Source organism: Medicago sativa, chromosome 1, assembly GCF_051527215.1.
Source record: "Medicago sativa cultivar Bolivia chromosome 1, Bolivia_mono, whole genome shotgun sequence".
In the NCBI taxonomy this organism is placed as follows: Eukaryota; Viridiplantae; Streptophyta; class Magnoliopsida; order Fabales; family Fabaceae; genus Medicago; species Medicago sativa.
Genome location: NC_140749.1, coordinates 52,418,319 through 52,430,600, shown reverse-complemented (window position 1 = coordinate 52,430,600; position 12,282 = coordinate 52,418,319). Strand labels below are relative to the sequence as shown.

At 31.5% G+C, this 12,282-nt stretch overlaps 1 long non-coding RNA gene and 1 pseudogene across 2 annotated transcripts; both read left to right on the top strand.

Moving 5' to 3' along the window:
• The first annotated feature begins 828 nt into the window (after nt 1–828).
• On the top strand, nt 829–1,451 carry LOC146955263 (uncharacterized). The gene is made up of 2 exons (XR_015008971.1): nt 829–914; nt 1,165–1,451. It is a non-coding gene; the product is annotated as an uncharacterized LOC146955263 (long non-coding RNA).
• Nucleotides 1,452–5,342: 3,891 nt separating this feature from the next.
• LOC146955262 (putative pectinesterase/pectinesterase inhibitor 7) lies at nt 5,343–7,597 on the top strand (annotated as a pseudogene). Its single transcript, XR_015008818.1, has 2 exons — nt 5,343–6,417; nt 6,785–7,597. The product of XR_015008818.1 is annotated as a putative pectinesterase/pectinesterase inhibitor 7 (transcript).
• The last annotated feature ends 4,685 nt before the right edge of the window (nt 7,598–12,282 follow it).

Genomic DNA, 12,282 nt, shown 5'->3' with positions numbered 1-12,282 from the left:
GTTGTGTCATTGTAGCGGTTATAGCAAGAGTGGTTGTGGAAGCGGTTACTCTCATTTCCGTCGAAACCGGCATGGCCATGGTTTCCTCCACGGTGGTTGTTGGTACACTAGCACCCACTAAAGGGGCGGATGCCCGTGTAGATTGTGCTTGTGAAGAGGATTGTGATGACATAGAAGCACCAGTATTGGCGGATTTAGTCATTATCTTCAAGGCTTTACCAGTTCTTAAATGCATACACAAAAATACGAATTTTTTATTTAAAAAAAGTTTACTAAAAATAGTTGCTAAATTTCATAAAAACAGTTTTCACAAGAAATGTTTTGGAATATTATGGCAATTTATTCCAAAGGTTTTGAAAAACGTTTTTGAAAATGATGCACAAACAGGGTCCCACTGGACGTGCCAATTTGTTTTGGAATATTTTTGGTAAACAATACGGGCTGATTTTGATTATTACAAGCAGAATCAAATCAGAAATCCTCGGACATGTTGTGCATTTGTTTTTAAAAAATATAGTACAAACAAATAAATGCATATAAAACAAGTAAATGCATATAAAATAAGTATATGACAAAATATACAAACAAATAAATGCATATAAAACAAATAAATACATATAAAATAAGTATATGACAAAATATACAAACAAATAAATGCACATTGAAGTTTTTTATGTCATTATTATCACTTTGATTGAGATAAAACAAGTGGGACCCAATAATTTATTGTTCCTTAATGCCCCGGGCACCGGAAGCATTACCCTTTAATTTATTGCATTGACTTTCCTTGTCATTATATATAGCCTATTGTAAGGTGTTACTACTTACAAGCTATCAAAAACTAATGGCAACCCGCATGACTCTTCTCATGTTTACCTTTGCAATTATGTGCATTGCTTCAGTTCAAATTGCAGGTAACAATCTAGTTCCACAATGAAACCTTTGTTATGTTTTCAACGAAATGATTTGTATTTGCAGAATATGATAGTAATGTTTTAAATGAATATGTTTTTATTGTCATTTTTTTTAGCAAAACTTCCTTATTCATTTTAATCTTTAAGTTGTAGGATTTTATGGAAAAATCTATAATATCTTTGAAACATGAAATATTTATTCAAAATATTAGATGATGTGTCTAACAATGTTTAATTTTCTGTAAAATAGGTGCTAACTTTGGATCTAATTGCGGTTTTATCAAAAATTGTAATCCAACCGACTGCCTCAAATATTGTAATTCAAGGAGCTATCATGCTGGACGGTGTGTCTCAAACGGATTGTACTGTTGTTGCTATCAAAAATTGTAATCCAACCGACTGCCTCAAATTTCGAAAATATCCTTGTAATAGTATATCCGCAAACATAGTCAATATGACTTTCATAAAATAAGTTTCAAAATAAAGATTGTAATTTCAATCAAAACTATATTATTATAATATTTTATTATAAATGAATAGTTATATTCTTTTATAGTAGTTGTCATTTTTCCTAATAATGATAAAAGTTATAATGACATAAATGACAATAAAAAATTTACGGATAATAAATATCACCATTATAATAAGACCCCGTTTGGATAAATAGCTTATACATGTGCTTAGAGCATTAGAGCCTATAGAACTAGAGTTTACATCATAAGTTCTTATACTCAATAAGCTCTTTATGTTTGGACATGTACACTAAAAAGTAATTATATAAATTCAAAGTGTTTGGATGTGTGATTACAAAAGCAATTATGAATTATTTTTTTTTAGTAATTAACAATAATGAAATGTCAAAATATGTTTTATATATATATATATATATATATATATATATATATATATATATATATAGGGAAATGTTAACTTGTGCCCTTAAGGCACAAGTTAAGAGATTAAATATAGAAACATTTTATTGGGAATTGTGCATTCTATGTTTTAGAAATTTAAAATCTTATGTTTTTAAGATAGAAATTATGTTTTACTTCCATTTTTAGCTTCTTAACTTGTGCCCTAAGCGCACAAGTTAACACAACCAATATATATATTATTACTATATTGTTTTTTTCAGCTTTATTACTATATTAAATTTGCATAAAGATAAAACAAATGTGTTAACAAGAATCCTGAAGGAAAGAAAATGTGTATGAGAACAAAGGCCAATTACGTTTGTTGCTTTTTTTTTTAAAAAAAAATAAAATAAATAACTTGTTACGTGTGATACATTATATATATATATATATATATATATATATATATATATATATATATATATATATATATATATATATATATATATAATGGGTTTTGCTAGAAGACACCCTTTAGAGGTATCTTTTAGCAAGTCACACATCAAGGTATGATATCCACTTTTTAGTTATAACTTTGCTAAAAGACATCTTCGTAAAAGATGTATTCTAGCAAAATCCATATATAATATATTAGATACTCTCTATCTACTCACCCCCGCAAAAGAAAAATATTATAAAAAAAAATTATGGGTTTGGGAAAAAGTGGAACGAGAGAATCGAATTGAGTTCATTATTTCCATAAGCTCCGTATAAGCAATTTGATAATCACAAAATTAAGGCTTATTAATATATAACATAAGCAGCTTATGAAATTATGTTAAGCTGATTTTATTACTTTATCCAAACGTCTTTAAAAAGACTTATGTTAGTAGATAAGCTCAAATAAGCTCAAAATAAGCCAATCCAAACAGGCCCATATTCACACCTTGATATCTTAAGCATATTATCAACACGCGCATATGATAAAGGACTTGGTAAAATAGATCAACCATTTAAATAAATTTTGTAACAGCCCAATTTTCGCTAGATTTATTTTATTATTTATTTATGTGTGTTATATGTGCTCTTATGTGATTATTTGCCTCTGTGTGTATTTTTGGTTGGGAATTGTAGAATTCGGTGTTAGAAGGGTATTTTAGTCATTTTGGACTTACGGGCATTTTGGTCATTTTGAGAGTAGGGGTAATTTTGTAAATTGGTTGAGGATTAGTTTGGTGCTTAGTGAGAGTTGTTATTTTACTAAGTGCTCATGTTCATCAAGTTCATAGGTTGCTTAATGAAAAGAACGAGACCATATGGCGTCTCTCGACAGAAAAAGGTTTTAAAACGCTGTAAATGCAAGATAAAGGTGTTGAAAGTTAAATTTGCAGCAACTTAAAGGAAAGATAAATTACATTGCATTAAAAATAAAGGTGGTTCGAAAAATCCTTTACATACATTCTGTATGACTCTTTGTCGGTACCTCGAGTGTTTTAGAATTTTGTATAGGTGATTCTTGACTTGTTTTCCCTATGGAAAATTACTATTTATACATAGCAAAATAATTAGAAAAAGCATAATCCCACGATCAGCACTTTCTTCATGTAGACAACCGCTTGTCTCCCACATTTCCATTAAGGAAACCGCTTCTCTTTGAAATTTGAAATCTTCCCGCCTTAAGGAAAATATTTGGCTTCGACAGTATTGCATCCTGACTCATGTCTTGTCGAACTCTAAGGCTTTTAGATCTTTCCACACCTCGTCGAACTCCTCAAATTTAAAGAAAAAGACTTCGATTCCTGCAAAGATAAAAATCAACTAATGTTGACCGCATTAAATGAGTCTGGTTAAATTACCAGCTAACAGCGTGCCAATTTGTTTACCGTGATTTTTTGTAAACAACTGTTGGTTTAAAATTAATTACTTGCAAGATCAATAGTAAATCTTAGGACATATTGTGTTTGTTATTTTCGAGAAATTGATGAATATTCTTGATGTTCTTATTAAAACAATGAAGATAACTGTCGAATTTAACAGGGTCAAATCCGTCGATGTTATTTCCAGTAACAAAGGAAAAAAATGCTTAAAGGAACAAGTAAATTGCGAAGGAATTTAAGAAAACAAACTTAAATTGCATTGATTGAAAGTAAATTGGTACACAAATTCATATATTTTAACTAGTAACTCGTTTCTCTCTAAATGCGGATAGTTTGAGTGTAAGTTTTCTGTATGGTTGAATTGTGACTTGTTTTTCCATGAGAAACTGCTATTTATATACAGATATTTGAAACTATATATACCACTAACGGTCTGAAACACCTCTTCGATTTGAATTACAAAAGCATTCCTTAATAGTATCCATTACTTGAATCTTATCTAAAACCTATCTTTCCTTCGACATCTTCTCACTTGTCGAACCATGATCTTCGTAATTCAGAATCTTGATAAGTACATATCTTCGACAAAGCAACAATAATTGATCTTTCATGTATTATGATGTCGAACATATTAACCTTTCCTTCGAAACGCAAAGTCAAACTCTGTTGACTGCATTTAATTTAGTTTGTCGAAAATGCAGGCTAACAGCAACCCAACTCACTAATTTGCGAACAAATTAATTTTAGAATATCTATATTCAAAAAAAAATTGAGTAAAACACAACATAACGAAAAATAAAAGTTGGGTAAGGTTTGAATCTTCTCAACAATTTTCATCAATATCCAATAGTGAGAAATTCAACTAACAAATAGGAAAGTAGAACCATTGGATATATTGCCATTACTATTTTCATTGGTAGGCGTCATTGACTATTTATTTTGGCAGGCACCATTGGAACGTAGAACCATTGGATTGCAATCGATATTGTGCATCACTAAGAAATTAAGAAAATCTTGATGAACCAAATGATATATCCTTAATCCTTAATATAATACTATACAAAATGGATTTATAATCAACTACTGCGCCCCTATATTATTTTAGTAAACTTAGCACAAGGAGGTTCGTACGTATAAATATGTAGTAGCGCTATAATTAGAAACATCCCTCGAGAAATAATACATGGCGTCCACACAGTATTATTTGAATATTGGCTAAATTGCATTTTTGGTCCCTTAACTATTTAGGTAGTATCGCTTTAGTCCCTTAACTAAAATTCGATTTATTTTGGTCCCTTAACTTCTCTCTGTTACACATTTTGGTCCTTTCCATTAGTTTTAATTCAAAAACGTTAGGTTTTCTTCATCTTCTTCTCCTTTTTTTCATCTTCATATCATCTCCATCAACCTTCAACAACAAGAATCCCAGAAAAATTTCAGAAGAAAATCAAGCTCAAAGGAACTAAAATCCCAAGGACTATTTGTATACATACACCATTACATTGAACTTGATGAATGTTTAAGTTCATACTAAATCTCTAATGAAATTAAATATACATAATAGTAGGTTGGTATTGGTGAATCCATTCACGGCAGCCAAAATATCAACATCAAAGATACAAAATTAAGACAAATTCCTTGTAGCTAGCTACTAAGAATATAGTTGACTTTTCTTCATTCTCACTAATGATATTATATTAATGTGACAAAAAATCTTCATAGCTACTATATAAACCCTAGAAGCCATGCATCTTATATTCATCCATCTAGCTATAACAACCCTTTTATCCATTCATCCAACTACCAATGGCTTTCAAAAACTTCAACTTTATGAAGTTGTATGTTTCCTTTCTACTTTCAATCTTGTTCTTTGTATCATTGTGTGTAGCAAATAATGTTCCACCTGAAACCATTTGCAAGGGTACCATAAACCCTGCTTATTGTAAAACCGTTCTTGGTAGTGAAAATTGAAACATATATGACTTTGGTCGCATTTCTATTCGAAAGTCCTTATCCCAATCCCGTAAGTTTGTGAACTTATTGGACTCATATCTTCAAGGTAGTTCGTCTTTGTCTCAATCCACAATTCGCGCTCTTGAAGATTGTAAATACCTTGCTAACCTAAGTTTTGAATACTTATCAAACACTTATGGCACAACAAATCAATCTAGTAACATTCTTCCGACTTCTCAAGCCGAGGATTTTGAAACATTCCTCAGCGCCGTTTTGACTAACCAACAAACATGTTTGGATGGTCTAAACACCACTGCTTCTGATCAAAGAGTGAAAAATGACTTGTCATTATCTCTATCTGATGACATAAAGCTTCATAGCCTTGTTCCTGAAGGGCTGGATGCCCGAGAATAAAATAAGAACGTCATGGCCACAAAAAGGGAGACATTTGAATTTCAAAAATGGTAATTTACCATTGAAGATGTCAAATAAAGCACGTGCTATTTACGATTCAAGGGAGAAAACTACTTCAAACTGATGAAGATAGTATTTTGGTTAGTGATATTGTTGTTGTTAGTCAAGATGGAAGTGGAAACTTTACCACTATCAATGATGCAATAGCTGCTGCACCAAATAACACAGTTGCAAGTGATGGATACTTCCTCATTTTTATCACTGAAGGTGTGTATGAAGAGTATGTCTCTATTGACAAAAAGAAGAAATACTTAATGATGATTGGAGATGGAATAAATCAAACAATTATCACAGGCAATCGCAATGTCGCCGATGGTTTCACAACATTCAATTCAGCCACCTTCGGTAAGAAAAATTAATACTTAGACATATTAAATAGACCACTGCAAGAAATTGCTACATATTCACAACTCATTTAGTGACCAAATCATAATTTTTTGTTTTGCTGAATCTAGAGCGTAATGGCATCAAATCACAAAATTATTTAGTAATCTATTTTGCAAAATTGGTTTGAATAACGGTTGATAATTTTGGTTGGTTTTTAACATCGGATTTTTGTAGTCCGCAATTAATCACACAAAAATTGTTAACCTATATTATGTCATGACTTATGGCATGCATGCATGAAGATACTTTATACGTCAACAATTTCACTAACTTGATGCTTCATTTTTTTTTGAGGGACAACTTGATGCTTCATATGGATTTGCAGCTGTGGTTGCTCAAGGGTTCGTGGCAGTTAACATAACATTTCGCAACACCGCTGGAGCAGCAAAACATCAAGCAGTTGCACTGAGAAGTGGAGCAGACATGTCCACCTTTTATAGTTGCAGCTTTGAAGGGTATCAAGACACACTATATACACATTCTATGAGGCAATTTTATAGAGAATGTGATATCTATGGAACAGTTGACTTCATATTCGGAAATGGTGAAGTTGTTTTGCAAAATTGTAACATATATTCTCGCCTTCCTCTAAGTGGACAATTCAATCCTATCACAGCTCAAGGTCGAACCGACCCAAATCAAAACACAGGAATTTCTATACAAAATGCAACTATTAAACCAGCAGATGATTTGGCTCCTAAAGTTGGAACTGTTCAAACATACCTAGGGAGACCATGGAAAGAATATTTAAGAACAGTTTATATGCAATCCTTTATGGATAGTTTCGTAAACCCCTGGTTGGCGTGAATGGAAAGGTGATTTTGCATTGAGCACTTTATATTATGCAGAATATGATAATAGAGGAGCAGGTTCAAGCACTGCAAATAGAGTAACATGGCCTGGTTATCATGTTATTGGTGCCACTGATGCAGCAAATTTCAGAGTGTCTAACTTTGTGGTGGTGATGATTGGATTCCTCAAACTGGTGTCCCTTACATGAGTAGATTGATTTAGTCAAATTCAAACACCTAATATATCACAAAGGAGTACGTGTTTCCCTCAAACTACACCACTCACACTCATTTCGTATTCTTTGAATTAGCCTTTCAAAATGTTGACTCTCGATTCACAAGTCAAGTTTATAAGAGAATAGTATTGTTAACAGTTAAGAAACCGTTGGAGCAATGGACTTAAGATGCACTTCATCATTTCACATAATTTGAGAGAAAATTTCACAATTGAAACTCTATCTAACTTTACTAGTATTGAAATTTCATATTTTTTTTTAACAAGAAAAATGAAATCTAATAACACTTCTTTTTAAAATTTACAAGTAGTCAGTCAAAAATTACAAAAAAACAATTAGTCGATGCCCAAATAGATTAACGGGCTCGATCACCACCTCTGAACACCGAAAACAAATTTGACATTCTTAACTTTTGGCCACCAAAAGGAATAAAACTTTACTTTATCCAGCAACTGAGGTATGAAATTTTCTATATTCTTAAATAATCTACTATTACGTTATTCCACACAACCCAAACACATAGAAGATCAGGTAAGCTGTAAAAAAAGAATGCTGAGTTTCGAAACCACTTATTAAATAAATAAACTAAATAAACTGAATGAAGTGATCTAAAATAACTAGGCAGCCCGACTCCAAAAAACCAATCCAGCACGGCAGAGCCGAAGGTGATAATATACTCACTCCCTTACACTAATCTTCTCTTAAAACAGAGATATCCATGTAATTTGAAATTTTGTGATTAAATTAAAAATATATATCTATTGGGCCTAAACCAAATTATATATTAAAACTACTTTTTTGAGAGGGTTATATTAAAATATTTGAAACGATTCATACGATAATATCACTAATTTTACACACGATAATGTTATAAAAATAAGGGAAATGCTAAATAGTGCCCTTGGGGCATTGGTTCAGATAATATAAATAGAAATAATTTGTTGGAAAATGGTGAAAAGTGCTGAATTCAACTTTCTAAAAGTCAAAAAATTGTAATTTCCAATGCAAAAGCCAAAACTACTACTTTTAGTTTCCTTAACCATTGCCCTGAGGGCAATGGTTAGCAAGACCCAAAAAATAAAAGCAATTAAAACCAAAATCATTCCATTATTTACAACTGAAATACCAAAAACAAATAAACCTAAAACTATTGCCTCCTCAATATAACGCTTCGGATTTTTTATCCAAGATATTACACCTAATTTGTTTTAGTTTTAGAAAAACAACATATTACACCTAATTTGTTTTAGTTTTAGAAAAACGACATTTTATTTTTGTAAATATAAAGACTACTACTTTTTTTTGGGTTGAAAACGCATGGAAATAATTAATCGTGGAGGTAAAAATAAAGGAGAGACAAGCTAGCAAAAATTCAATTATTTATTAGTTGAATAAAACTAAATAAACATACTCAGGCCACACACAATAAATCAAGGAACTTATTCCCATACATTGTTAGAAGGAACTTAAGGCTTTACTATATCGGATGTTACACTCAACTTTTGCATCCTATGAAGGTGAGAAAAAAACACAAGAGGGCGATTGAATTGTGTTGGCTTTTTCAAACTTATTCTAAGTGTTCAGCCTGATCAGAGTTGGAGTGAGCCAGAGTTTGATTGAAGGGTTTGAGTGCAATAGATAAATCACACACACACACACAGAGAGAGAGAGAGAGAGAGAGAGAGAGAGAGAGAGAGAGAGAGAGAGAGAGAGAGAGAGAGAGAGAGAGAGAGAGAGAGAGAGAGAGAGAGAGACATTATACTGGTTCCTCTCACAACCAGAAGTAGTCTAGTCCACTTGCACTTTCAATGGAGTTGCACTATAATCACTAAAGATATCTCAAATAATAGATTGTTTGGTTTTACAATTGATATATAATCAGAGGTGTAAACAAATATAAAATAGAGTAAGACTCTTAAGACTTATAATTTCTAAGATATTGAACTTAGTAAGAAATTCTTAAGTGATTGTGCGTGCGCTAAGAATTTTGACAGTGTAAGGGCACTTGTAAAAAGTACAAAGTCTTGTTATCTTCTTCAAGTCTTCAACTCCTTATATAGGCAGGGGTTTGAGAGACGTTAGAGAAGTGTCAGCGCATTAAGGGTCTTTTAGAAACTATCAAATCAAGACGTTGGAATGTAGCCTAATATGGTTAATGTCGTTTGAAAAGTCATTTCAAATCCATTGCTGCAAATAGACTTATCCGTTTAATTCATTTTGGCCTTTGTAACAGTTCGTTTTTTTTTTTTTGCTAGAATTATTTTAATTATTTATTATGTATGTTTATATGCGCTTATGTGTGATTATTTGCATTTGTGTGTATTTTATTCGGGATTAGTGAGTTTTGGCTTGGGAAGAGTGTTTTAGTCATTTTAGACTCAAGGGTATTTTGGTCATTTGGTGAGCAAGGGTAAATTAGTTATTTCATAAAGAAGGTTAATTTTAGTGTTTTAAGTGAGAATAATTATTTTTACTAAGTTACTAGTAAGTTGGGGTAATTATTTAGAGACAGAAATTATTGGTTATTTTGACGGTTTAAGTGTGTAGTAACTTTGGTGAATTTGTTGGTAAGAATATTGAATATGTGAATCGATGTGTATGTGAATTTGGTGTGATTGGTGATTGTTGTGAATACTTGAATAAGGTGACTTGTGTGCATTACTTGATTGTATACTGTCATACCCCAATTTTTGACCTAAGGATCCCACATTCATACACCGACACGTGCCCTTCGATCCTGATCGGTCTTTGACTTTTTCGGTGAAAATTTGGCAGAGAGGTATTTTAAAATACCTCATGTTTGGTTTCGAGTCAGACCCTCTCCTCTCATTATTTTTATTTTTAATTTCCATCTTTTATTTAAGTTTTAATTAACTTTAATTTTGTTTTTTTTTAATTTAATCTAATCTTAACTTTTCAATTTTTTTCCTTTAATTAGTCCTCATCATTATTTTCATTTTTTCAATTGTTGTTTTTTAGAGATAAGCGTAGTTTGTTTTATTCACTTTTAGTTTTTTTTATTATTTTTCTATTTTTATCTTATTTTTAATTCAATAAAAATCCAAAAAAAAACATGCATATTTATCTTTTATTTTTATTTTATTTATATTATTTGGTAAGTCCAAGATTGTTTCAAAAAATGGTCCCGATTCATGAGAAAAAACTGGCACGCGCCTGTTCCAAGTCCGAATCCTAATCCAGTAGGGTAGGAGTAGGAAATAAAAAAATAAAAAAAAAGGAGCATGTGGTTGTTGGTTACGGCGGCGCCGCCGTTCCTAACGGCCGGCCGCGGCCCACTCTGGTCGGAGAAGAGTATGTAGGAACAGAGCAGTGAGAGAAGAGAGTGGTTCTGAGAAAACAAGTGAAGAGAGAGAATGAGGGATTTGAAATGAAAGAAGTCTGAAGGGAAATGCTATTTATATAGCCCCCAGTTCCCATGCGTGCGCGTTCACCCCTTTATTGTGTGCCCACGCGCTACCTTGCCTTTGATCTGAATCCATGGCCATCAAAGCTTCCTCCTTGATCATACCAGAGCCATGTGATCATGATCAAATGGCTCTGATTAACTCCCTTTAGGCCCACACGCCCCTGCAGTCTTTTAAGCCCAGTATCTGTACTTTTTGATCACCACACCACCTGATTACTGTTGCACCCCTCCCCTGCATTCATTCTTTTATTTTGTTTGATCCTCATGCATTTTTTCTTCATGGTATTTTAATTTTGCTGCATTTTAGATCATTTCGTTTCTATTCGTTACATTTCCTTTTTATAATAAACATTTCAATGTTCGTTATTTATTTTTCAATAATTAGAATGCATATTAGGACAATGTAAGAATCATTCATGCATTTTTTTAGTCTAGGTTTATTATCATGCATACTTTACTTTTCGTTATTTATTTTATCACATGAACGTAGTTTGTATATTAGGCTTGAATGTAAATATTTCATGCATATTTAGTTTAGATTTATCACTTTGCATTTTAATTCCTTTATTCTTTGTCGTTTATAACTCTGATTTTAGAATGTATATTAGGTTTAATGTAATTTATTTATTTTATCGCAGACCCTAGAATGTATTAATAGGTTTTTTGTAATAGTTTAGGTGCATGTGTGCGTGTGTGGGTGCATGTTTACTTTTTATACTTGCTAGTTTAGGTAGAAGGTCCTTGTGGTGGTCCAACCATAAGGTACCTATGCTTTACATTTTAGCTCCGTTAGTTTAATTTTAGTCCAATTATTCAAAAAACAAAAACATGCAAATAGTTCAAAAAATCACAAAAATATTTTCTTAAATAAACCTTGATCCTAAATCAAGTGATGTCTTTTTATTTTCTTTTCTTAATCAAATATCAATCAATCTAATTTATTTTGAGTCCATTTTCTTTAGGGTTAATTATGTTTTTGGTCCCTACAAAATTGCAACATTGTAAGTTTAGTCCTTACTTAATTTTAATAGCATTTTTAATCCCTACAAAAAAATATTTACTTATAATTTTAGTCCCTGCTAAAATAAATTTTGTTTAATTATCCTTAAACTCATAAATTTTTTAACGATTCTTTTTATACAAGTTTAGAACACTATGAACGGTTCATTTACTAAAATCTATAATTTTTTAACATGAAATAAATTAAATATGAATTTTTTAAAACGACAAAAGTTTAAGATATAAGTAACAAAAATATGGACGTAGAAATCAAATTTTTGCGATATTTTTTTCGGAGGACCTTTTAATAACGTTCTTAACACGCTTGTAAAAAATTGTTGAAAAACTTAAGAGTTTAAGTATAAATTAA